The following is a 12,249-nucleotide window of genomic DNA, read 5'->3' as shown; positions in this document are numbered from 1 at the left end:
ATAAACTCTGGGATTGATATATTTTTCTCCTTAAAATTTAACTACAGTCAAGAGGAAAATTAAGGATTCTGTAGTTTTGATAGTGTAATACAGAGCTTTTTTTGGTAGCCAAAAAAGCTTGTCAGAAGCACCTGCTTTCCACCGGGATGAGCACACTGAAGCCAATATGGGATTTGAAGCCAACCCATCTTTGAGTTGTGACAGGCCCAAGATGTCTTTTTAAAGTTTTTGAGGTCTCAAACGTTTTCTGATTGGTTTCAGAATTTACAGGTAAGTTCTGCCTTGAGATAAGGTCCTGAAATTTCAGACAGGTTGCTCTTACTTTGCTGGAGCTGAGACTGCATGGGTGGAAGTAGGCTTTTGAAAGGAAGGAGAGTTTCAGCCTTCTCTACGGAGAGGCTATTGTCTCTCCAGAATAAAGTAATAGATATTTCAGGAGTGCTTTGAAGTTGTGCCAGCCTCCTCACAGAGCTGTGAAATGTGATACCTCCGCTTTTAAGCTGTTTGTGAAAGTACAAACTGTAGGACTTGTGGAATTCATTCACTGACTTCCAAACTTGAGTCTGGCCTGGGAATGGGAAGAAAGAGTTTTAAAAAAAAAGGGAGGGAGAGCAAAAGACTTCAGCAGTAAGTGGCAGTTAACTGTCAACTTTGGCATCTTTTCAGATTTGCGGCTTCATGCTTTCTAGAGATAAACTGTGACTTTTCCCTAAGGAATGGAGGATTTTGTTTTCTTTTCCACTGAAGCTCTTTAGATTGTATGACTGTAGGAGCTAACCGAAGTGCAGAATTACCAGCAAGCCGCCTGCCATGCTCTTAAATAGTTAATTTAAGGTTGCAGAACATTTCTTGCAGCTTGCTCCTATTTACATTACTTTCTCAACATTTTCCATTTATGGAATAGATAAATAGGATCCCTCTGTCTGTACCACCATGCCTTGTCATGTCTCATCTGGGTTAGCCTGAAACCTTTTGTCTCATTAACAGGTGAATAAAAGATGTTCTGTGTTCTCAGAGCATTGCTGTGCACCCTCTGTGACAGAGGAGCTCGTGGAAAAGCACTGAAGAGCAGCTCTTGAGAGAGTCAAGCTTTCTTACCCTCTTCATTACCATCAGGCCTCAAATACAAGCAGGTGGCGAGGCCTTCGTTTCCGCAGCGCGGCCTGTTGCTTGTGGTTTATTGCAGCAGAGCTGAAGGAAAGTACCTGCTTGGGTCTCTTCATGGTGCTCTCCGGGCTTGTCCTGCCTGTGCAGTACAAGAGTCGTAACTTCAGTTTTGCCCCAGCTCAAGTCTTGTCCAAATGCAGAAGCCTTGAAGTTGGTGGTGTTTTGACTTGAAGTGACTGGGCTGTCCGGTCCCATCGGCCGCAGCTGGAGGTAACGCAGTTTGTCAGCTGCTAACGCAGCTCCTCTGTGCAGTAATCCAACCCCCTGTGCGGTGCAAGGGTTCTTTTGCAGTGTGGCTGCTCTTGGCTAAGGGTTCTAAAGAAAGGCAGTGAGAGGTGAGCGTGGTTACTGTGCTGGGGAGGGGATGGAAAAGGTGCATTTCTCCTTGCTGATGTGGTGGATTTCATGGACACGCAGGGAAAAGTCAGAAAGCTCAGGGTGAGACTGAACTGCAACTGCCAAGGAAGGAAGAATGGCAAGGAAATACTGGAGTAATCAAGGTGGAGGAGAGTAGAAGTTTATTAATTAATGTGGAAATGAGCAAGTAATAGGTGATCTACCTGATACCCTTCTCCTTTCAACCACCACAGGAAAGGTAAATTATGACCAGATACTTGATACAGTTAATTTTAATAAATATAGGACTGAAAAGGAACAGGTCAGGTGGACGTGATAGATAAGAGAGATGATGCAAGTCAGCAGTACCAGATATCATATCCTATAATAGGAAGAATTTGCCAATACTGAGCTGTCTGCCACTCTCTTAATGTGAATGAATCTCCTGATGATGTCAAGAATGCAAATGCATTGCCCAAGTTCAAAACCACAAGGGTGGCAGAGGGAAGGAAGCAGAGAAAGCTAATGCACATGCAGTATTGAAAATTAATAATGCTGTAAATCATTAGATGATACGTTAAAAATCTTTCTTGTCCTTACAGATATGGTAGGTAACTGTCATGGTGCCACTACGTACTGGTGCTACTGGTCTAGTAGAACTGGTAGAACCTTTTTTCAAAGACAAACTGGGACAGAGTCTCACACCACATTCTTTTAAGCAAATTAGGCAGGTTTTATCTATTGTGAAAATGTGGTGAGGTGAGCAGACAGCTGACTGAGACATCCTGGGATGAACAGGCAAATGGGGATTTAGAATTTCTAATCTGAAGACTGCCCAGGGAGGTCATGATGACTTTGCTGCTGGAGTCTTTTAAAAACAGTGTAGATATATGCCAATTGATGGTCCCTCAGAGTGGGATATAGACTTGATGATTTCCTGTGATTCCTTCCACTTCTCTGTTCCTGTGACTCTGTGATGTGAGGCTAACTGGGGAGATATTAGCTTCAGTGCAAATAACTCAAGTTAACTGTGCACTGAAGACACAACCCTCAGTTTAATAGAGGTTATTTTAAAACCTGCTGGAAAGATGTGGTTTCATATGTGGTAATAATGTCCAAAGAGGACATCCCAAGATGAATGGTAGGTGGAAGAATGATGTGGACTGATTGGAGAGGCTCCAAAGTGTGAATTATCAAACAACTAGGAAAAAAACCTAGAAGATAGCCTGAAACAATTTAGATTGTGTAGAGAATAAAAGACTAGAGGAAACATGAGTCTCCAAATACAGAAAAGGATGCTCTAAAGAAGGGCAGTGTGAGTGTGTTGTTTACAGGGAGTAAAAACTCTGCAGTAGATGGAGCAAGAATTAATAGAACTAAATTGCAGCAGAAAAGACTCAAGGCATAAAAATAAAAGCAGGGAAAAATCAAAACTCAGCTATGTAAAGCAGGGAGAGCCATGCACTGTAAAAGATTACTTGGGTGATTACAAAATCTGTGATGATCTTAAAGAGCAGGTTAGAGAAATACCTCTTCACAAAGGACAAGGAGATAGTTGTTCCTACTTTGAGACCTGGGATGGACTGGATGTCCTTTCTGTGTCCCTATCTGATTTCTTTCTCAAAGATCTTTTTTCTCCTGAGGAGGAATGCTTTGCCTTGATACTTGAGGTAGTTGGGGATTACATTTGTTCATTTACTTTTCAAAATAGAATTGTTACTCTCTGTTCCTACCAAAACTGTCTGGCTAGCACATAGGCAAAGCAGCCAGGACTGCATCTAAGGTTTTCACCTTTCTGTTCCTTGTTTGTCCGTGACCAGTAACACAATCTGTCCTCTACCCCACTGCAGCCAGCATTGCAGCTTGTGTAGGGGAAGAAGGGTGCTGTTTCTTCACATGAGATGCTATGAGCAGCGAACAAGTAGGCCATAATGAATATCCAGTCACTGCAGATGAAGCTGCTTTATGCAGTTGTTGTGTCTGTGGATCCCTAATTAGCATTTGCAGTGGTTCCTCAAACACCCAGACATGTGTTAATTGCACATACTTGATACTGTTGCAAGTAAAATCCTTCCATAGCCAGAGCTTATGTCTACATTTTCTTTGTTTGGGCACTAAGCTGTTGGACAATGTGATGTAAATTTAAAAAACAACAAACCTGGATGCAAAATGTAGCTCATGTTTAGGCAATGTCAGAGGAGTGTTCTGAGGCGAGATCTGTTAAAAATGACAAAATGATCTGTCATTTCTGTTCAGAGGTTCAGAAGGAAGCAGACAGTTTGGATCAGGCAACAGTCTGCAGTGCTGTGTCCAAAACAAGAGCTTTTGTTCCAAACTGGGCTGATGCATGCCACCAAATATGCCAAGAATGCAGGGCGGTTTGTGGTGCTGCTGCAGATAGCATCACCGGAAAGCTCAGCACCCAAATTCCTCTTGAAATAACATTGCAGTTAAGATGGAGGCAAGCAAAATAAGGCAAATCCAAAGCAGGAGGATGCTGTTGCCTGCAAGTACACTAATGTTTGATATAAAATGATCGCTGCTTCTCTTTGAAATCCGACATTTGCAGATCTCTCGCTCAAGCCAGTGCGTCGGCTCAGGCAATTAGCTGTGAAACCTTTCAGGGTCTCGAAGGGTCAAGGTTAGTTACAAGAAGGAGGTTAAGGATTTTTGAATCAGCTAGTGTGATTTCAGAGAAGGATCTATGAAGCCTACATCCCTTACATCAGGAAATTATGTTTTTCCAGTTGACACGATTTCCAAAATCAAACATAGCCACACATGTGAAAGCTCTGTGTGTAAAGAGGTGTCAATTGGACAAGTTGTTAGACTGGCTTGTGAAAAGGCTCTACCAATTGCTCTGAGCAGCTCTCATACCACCTCAGTGGCAGTTTTGTGACACCACAACAATTAACAGTTCAGATTGTATTTGTACTTCAGAATAAAGCAGCCTTGTTTCTTCTTGTTCAGTATGAAAACAGTGATTGGACATAACCAAATCGAACACTGTTCTGGGGGAAAAAGTTTATCTTATTGGAAAAATGTATGGAAATGTATCCATTCTTTTGGGAATTCAAAGAGTCACTTTCTTTAAATTTTACAATTTCTGGAGTAACCCTTGAACCGTCAGGACAATTTAGTGCTTGATGTTGTAGGCAGGCATAGATTGGAATCCACTCCAGTAGGTTGACTACCTTGAAAATAGTTTAACTGAGCAATATTTCTAACGTGACACTTCATTAGTAGCAGCTAAAGAATTAAAAATATCCCAAACCCACAGAGCACCAAACCTGCCAAATGGCACATCTGAACTCTGACACTTGTCAGTTTTGGAATTAGCTCCTTTGAACAGCTGGTAGAGTTCTTCAGTAAAGCAAATATTTTGCAAAAGCAAGTTTATCTTCTACCCCAGAATTTGGGGCACAATAAGGAGCTGCGTTTCACAGGACCATGACTGGAGCTTGCTCAGTGTCAGGATCACCATCTGCTGATGTTTGTCAGTGTGCTGTAGGGGAGGTATTTTTCATCACCCATAGGGGTGAGCTAAAGTAAATATCTTCTGCTTGCTGTGGGTAACCTTTAAAAGCTAATAAGCTCAACTGAATGCATCTGGAGAATAGCTACTAAACCCCTTAGTCTTGGCTGGTTACAAGCTCTCCTCCTGCTGGAGGGAAGCTAGAGGGGCCCTTGGCCTGACCCAGGCTGGCACATCTGATGCTGGAAATCCAAGCGATAGAAGTCGGAGTGCCTCCAGGTTACCTGAACGGGTATTGCAGAAAAGATGCCCTGGAAAATACTGATTAACATGTAAAAACAGGTCGCTGTTGCAGCAGCAGGGGCTGTCACCAGCGGTGAAATGGGAAGCAAAGCAGATTAACCTTCTTCTGGAAAGATCAGTTGGTAACGGCGATGATTTGGATCCCAACCTGCCTATTAACCCATCTAGAGGAGTCACTGCAGAGGATTCCCCCAGCCTCTCGTTTGTTGAGGTAGTTACGTGGTATAAAATCACAAATTCAACACAACTGCTATTTTACTGTTTTTCATTCAAGCCATTTTCCAGTTACTCTGCTTTTCCTGAAGCTCTTAATACAGGCATGAGATTAACAGATTTTCTTGCCTTTTGAGCAGGAAACTGTGCTGACACTAAACAAAAAATTTAGGCAAGAGGGACAATGTCTTGCCAGTGTCTTTATCTTCCATCAATGACGAGATGGATAGTAAAATCTTTCTGTCTTTGCAGAACTGAGTTGGTGCTGTAATGGGTAGGTCTCCTCGGAGCTAAGAGGAAATTTCACAATGTCTTTTTGGTGGAGAAGCCTCCCCATGCTAATGAGCAGCCGAATCTGTCTCGGGAAAACAGTTTGTTGCTAAAAATAAAGTGCTGCCTGGCTGTAACTAAAATCAGATTGCAGAAAGCAAGCTACTCTGATTCCTGATTTCTGCTGCAGAAAGAGATGAATCTATTACAAACAGCTCTGATTATTACATAGTTTAAAATGTGCCAACTGAGCCCTGTTTTGAAATTAATCTGCTTGTGAGCTTCTATCACACAGGCTTGCAGCATTCTCCAGGCTCCCCGAAGCCGGTGAGGAACCAGCTCATCGTTATGAGGCCAAAAGGAAAAACAGTGCAAATGAGCTATTTATAGAATATGAAGCAAAACAGTGTGATAAAGGGCAACTGAAAGCTTTCAGCAAGAGGCTTCTTTTCATTCCCTATCATGTGGTCTTTACATGCGATTTAGTTTTTACTATACAATGTGGCAGGGCAATGAAATCACTTGACAACAGCCTTTCCCTGGTGCTCACTTGTGGCTGTTGCTGTTTGAGAGGGGTTTGGGGTTTTTTTTTCCAGAAATTTCTGCAGGGGCCAGTACTCTTTTGGCAGATGCCAGCAGCAGCGGTGACCAGAGGTTGCCACAGGGACCATTCGGTGTTCAGCCCTAAACCCCACTGCTGCCCAGGGCAAAATGCAGAGCTGTTATTCATGAGCTGCTCCCCAGATGTTTAGGACAAGAGGACAAGGATCCATCTGCTCTGAAGCTTTGACATTTAAAGGCAGTAGCAGAAGCAAGTAAAGAGGAGCCCAACCTTCCTAATGCAGATGTCCCTGTTCCCTATTAGTGCCCTTTTGTTCTCAATGCAAAGAGCAGAGGACATTTCTATCCTTGGAGTTCATCAGCCAAGCCTTATCAAGGTATATTTTGGATATATTTCTTTCAGTCCTGGTTAGTTTGAGACCAGTATCTGTGCTCAGTCTCCAGAGGGCCCCTTTAGCCAACTCAGACCTCAGGAAAAGAAAAAAATCACTTGACCTGGGTGCCAGTTTGTGACTTGGCCCCAGCACCATGTTCAGCTCTCTCAGAAATGTAGGACTTGCCAATTTTTTGACACGCACTTAAATTAGACACTTTACTGCCTAAGTGTGCTGTCTCCAGGAGGGGAATGGTGCTGAGGAGAAATAGCATGGACTGTGTCTCAGAGGTCCAGGCAGATAAAAAGAAGTGGCTTCAGACAGATTTTTGTTATTTTTCCTTTTTCTTTGTGTCTGTGATTAACTATCCAGTTTCTTCAGTCTCCTGCAGACTTTACACAGAGAATTATAATGTTGTTTCACAATATTTTCACAGACAAGGTGATTTATGGCAGCAGCCTTTTTTCTTTGACAATTAGTGGCACATTTGTGGGTTTGCAGCCTGTGTGCTGCATGAGCTCCTCACTGCTTGGCTAGATCAGCCCGTCACCTAAACTCTCACATCTCACCTTTGCCAGATTTCTCTTCAGTCCTGGGAGCCCAGGTGTCTGCTTAAAAATATGAATACTACAGACTCATTCTACCTTGTGACAAGTGAAAGAGTGGATAAAATATCAAGGCTTTAACACCTAGTGATGCTGGATGGGAGCTGAAGAGTGCAGCTAGGAAGCTGGGTAGCAGGGATCAGTGAATGTGATGCATCTATCTGTATTCCCATATGTCAGTCTCTCAGACAATTTCACAGATTTGCTAATGGGAACAAGGCTTTTCAGTGAAGTTTCTTCAGGGCCCTTACAGAGATGTGAATGTACTCCAGAACCTTGATGAGTGATAAGAGGAAACACTGAAAGACAAATTTCCACTGCTGCTTCTCAGACACATGACCTCCTTCATAAGAAGTCAGGAGTCACTCTGAGTTTAAAGAAATCAATGCTGGCTCCCTCCCAGGACGCGAACTCTTAAGAACTCTGTTCTCTGTGTGTGTATATATGTATATACATACATAATACTATTTTCAAATACCCAGTGGAAATTTAAAGGAGTTGCAGGAGCAGAAGAGCAGAGAAGCACTAATTCTATATCCAGCTCATAACCCAAACACTGCTGCTGAGTTGATCCCCAAGAGGAAGGCAGGGTTCAGAGGTTGGACGCTGCCCTGCAGAGCATGGTCCAGTCTAATGGCTAGAAAAAACCTCTACCTTCTCTGCAGCTGTTCTTGCTGCACCCTAGAACTGACAAAGGAAAAAAAGAAATGGAAGAAAGAAGAAAATGGAAAGTGTAGAGGAAAAAGAGTTAATTTCAGCAATGTATTCCATGGAAGACTTACTTTACAGGACAAAAATTAGAACAGAGATTTTGAACTTCTGAGGTATGCCATGATGGCATGTTGCAGTTGTTCAGAACCCTGTGCTCCCCACATTGGACTTCCCAGCAGACAAACAGCACCTCTGGTGGGGTATTGCCTTTCCATCTGCACAGAGATGAAGCAGAGAAGTAAGTAGCTACTTTGATGGATGGTTGTAGAGTGTGCCCAGCTCTGTTGTGTGAGGTGGGAAGGTGTCCTGCTCCATTGCACTGTGTCCAAGTGCAGCAGGTCCTGGGCACCCTGGCCATGAGAGATGGTGGCAGGTGTGCAGAGTGTGGGTCTCTGCAGCTGCCTGAGCTTGGCTTTGCTTCCCTCAGGTGTTGCTGAGCACATTATGGAGTCTTGGCTCATCTGTTCCTGTCTGCTGTGGCATCATTGGTACTTTTTCACTTGCAGTTATTTGTGCATGAAGCCAGTACAGAGCTCTCCTCCTAATTTCCTAACTATGACCAGAACTACAGTCAGTAGGTTATAGATGGAAAAATAAAACAGTCCTCCACATGCTAGTTCTCTGAGGAACAACCTGGAGCTAGGGTGAGCCCGAGAGGAGGACTTTAAGGCTGTGGGTTTGGAGGACAAGTGGACACAAATCTGCCTCACTGCACTGCCTGCCTCAGCCCAAGACTCACTTCTCACTAGTGTGGAACAGGCTGATGCCATTCATTACTGTCACCTTCAAATATAAACCTGCTGGAACAGATAGCTCGTCTGTAAGCCATCCTCTACTCCCACTATGTGCTAACAAACAAGACCGTGCTTGTAAGAGCACACCATACACTGGCAGAGTGTGCTGCTTTGCTTTTGTTTCAGTTTGTAGGGATTTTCTTAAAGATCATCAAGAGGGACAAGAGACACAGGAGACTGGCTTAAGGATATTCAGTTCAGGAGACTTTTTCATGAAGAGAACATGCAGCTGACTGCGTTTGCTGTTCCAGAAGACTAAATGCCACTTGTAAATACCTAGCCCTCTCGCCATCTCTGAAGAATTTCTGCCAGCTGATATAAGTATCTGAGGAAGAATTTGGAAAGCTGCTGCCCTGAGGCTGCCACCCTTGTGTGCTGGTATTGCAAAGCAGAGCTGCCTGCAAAATCCAGGGCATGGGAGGATCAGCAGTGGGGACTATCCTGCTCCAAGTTCTGCTGGATCATGTGTTGTGAGCCATGCGTCCTACTGTGTGCATGCAAGAAGTGTATGCACAGGCTCACAATTTGCAGTAAAGACTTAAAGGATGAACCTTAATGGGCCCAGACCTGTTTTAAGAGGTCTCTTAAAATGTGGGACTACATCACATGCTCTTGTGTGTGCTCAGCTGTCTCAAACTGGCTTTTGTCCTGACACTAGATGCAGGGCAGTCCTTTGGCACAGAGGGGATCCCCTGGCACAGCCAAGGAGGGGGGGGGGGCAGTACCTGGCAGTGCAGGTGGCTGTCTGGAAGGGCACCCAGTGCACAGATACTTAGCTGAGATTTCAGCCCTAGGAACTCTCTGGAGCAGCCTTTACTCAGAGAGACTTCTCTGGCACAGGGCAGTACTAGGCCTGGAAGGCTGCCAGGTCTGCAAGTTTTACTGTTAATAGATGTGTTTTGAAGCAAGCTTTGATTTGTAAAGTATTGTGTAAAGTGATAGGTCTCGTTCCTGAAGAGTCACTGAGGCTTCAGAACAGTGTTGTGACTTTTATGTGTTTCATTTTCCTTTCTTGTTACTGTTATAAAGATTAATGCAAGAATAGTTTTAGTTTTGCTATAAAAATTCATCTACTCCTGCCCCTCATTCCTCATCTGAAGTCAGTGAAGTGAAAGTTCAGGTAGCTATCCAGGTATGCTTACCCAATTTCAGGTCCAAGATTTTCCATGATGCACCAGGATTGCTGGCTTGAGACTCCAGTCCACAGGCACACAGGATTCCAATAGAACATGTCTGATTCTCTGCATTGTTACATCCTCTTTCAGTGCCCTGCTTATCCTTCAATAAGATTGAATGAAGCTTAACTATAGCATGAGTCATAAACGAGCACATATGCATGCCTGTATGTACACAGAAAGAAGGAGCTAGGAAATACACTATGATACTTACAGTGCTCAGTATCTAGATATTTGCATAACAAAATCCTGCCTATTCTGTTTCCATTTTTATACAGACTTGTCTGATTCCTTAATCCAAACCCCCATCCTGTGCCTAGTTACTGCTAAGGTGAGCCAGCAGGCAGGAGGTGAGTTGTATTTGGTTAGTCCCCATGGGAGTTGTTGCTTCCATCTCCTCTCTTCCCCTTCCCTTCCCTTCCCTTCCCTTCCCTTCCCTTCCCTTCCCTTCCCTTCCCTTCCCTTCCCTTCCCTTCCCTTCCCTTCCCTTCCCTTCCCTTCCCTTCCCTTCCCTTCCCTTCCCTTCCCTTCCCTTCCCTTCCCTTCCCTTCCCTTCCCTTCCCTTCCCTTCCCTTCCCTTCCCTTCCCTTCCCTTCCCTTCCCTTCCCTTCCCTTCCCTTCCCTTCCCTTCCCTTCCCTTCCCTTCCCTTCCCTTCCCTTCCCTTCCCTTCCCTTCCCTTCCCTTCCCTTCCCTTCCCTTCCCTTCCCTTCCCTTCCCTTCCCTTCCCTTCCCTTCCCTTCCCTTCCCTTCCCTTCCCTTCCCTTCCCTTCCCTTCCCTTCCCTTCCCTTCCCTCTCCCCCAGCTTTGCTGTTCACTTGCTTTTCTCTTTTTTGCTTGGGTGGTTTTTTTTTTGGCTAAGTTCTGGGGTTTTTTGGTCATCATTTTAAATAATGAACTTCTTGGGTCAGGAGGTTCTTCACCTACATGTTTACAGTGCATCTGGTAGTATTGGGCTCTGACCCCAAACTTGGGTCTGTGTGCTACTGCAATCTAAGTAATACGGTGTTGCTGCTTTCGCAGGCAGTCGGAACCACTGCAGCTCTGCTGTGCTTGTGGGCACTGCCCACTGCAAGACAGTTTTCCTCATTTTTGCTTGAATGTTAGGCTGTGTGCTCTACAAAGAACCCCCAGCACAGCACAATAATAAACAGCAGCAGCAGAGCAAAACCCTTCAGCTGTGCCAACGCTGGAAGCCTTTTCTTGCAAGAATGCAAATGTGCTGTATCACTTCTTGGTTTGTTAGATGTCTTGGGATGTGTAACTACAACTAAGCCCATCTAGGTTATACAGGGAGTTTATTGGTGAGTCCGAGGTCAGAAACCCCCTGAGGCTTGAAGAAGGATAAGAGAAACAGGTGCTTTCCCAGAGCCTTAGAAGTCATGCTGCCATTAGTTTCTTCCTTTCCTTTGTGCTTAATAATATACTAAAGTTGGTATATTATAGCTATGGTAACGCTTCTAATAAGAAAATATGCAAATACATCAGCAACATAATTTTTCCAGACTGCTTAGCAAGAAAATGGCTATGTACAGAATGGCCTTCAATTCTATGAATATCTTTGTCAGAGGCACCTCCTGCTATTTATGACAGTAATAAAGCTACTGATTATTACTGGACAAATTTCTCAGCCATGAAAAAAAAACTTCAGACATTCTACTTTCAAATCTTTCAGTATGTAAGAAAAGGTTGGGGATTTCAGAAGTTTAGTCCCTGGGGATAAACAAATAAAGTTGTAAAGAGCACACCTTGCTAATGTGATTGTTCCTTATTAGCATAATAGTTTTAAAATAAACAACCTGCTAATGTCTCTAATAAGCAATTACTCTATGATGAAAACTGCAAATGGAGCCCACTGGTGGGTAACAGATAACAGTGAAATCTGCCAATAACCAAATATTGTTCTGCCTGAACAGCTCTCTCCTTCACTCCAAGAGAAGAACAGACCAGGTATTTTTATAGGCTGGTACTTGACAGGCAGGCATGTTAGAGCAGTGCCCTCCTGATATGTTGCTAGGAGGTTATTGGAGTTTTTACAATCTTAGTGTTATAACAAAATAAGGCAGAGATCTTTACTTAGCTGGAAGCTACCTACTTTAAGTATTGAGTCAAATAGGATGAGTCTTTGCCCAAGAATACTGATTTGCCAGATTATTGGGTTGGTGAGGGTATTTTTTTTCATAAACTGAGGATCATAATTAAAAATTTGGAGCCCATCCTATCTCTGAAACATGCAAATGAATGGAAATTGTGTCTCAGCGTTCTCT

The sequence above is a fragment of the Gallinula chloropus genome (genome assembly GCF_964237585.1).
Source record: "Gallinula chloropus genome assembly, chromosome: 8".
Taxonomy (NCBI): domain Eukaryota; kingdom Metazoa; phylum Chordata; class Aves; order Gruiformes; family Rallidae; genus Gallinula; species Gallinula chloropus.
The sequence above is the reverse complement of the archived record's forward strand: the minus strand, read 5'-3'. Positions refer to the sequence as shown.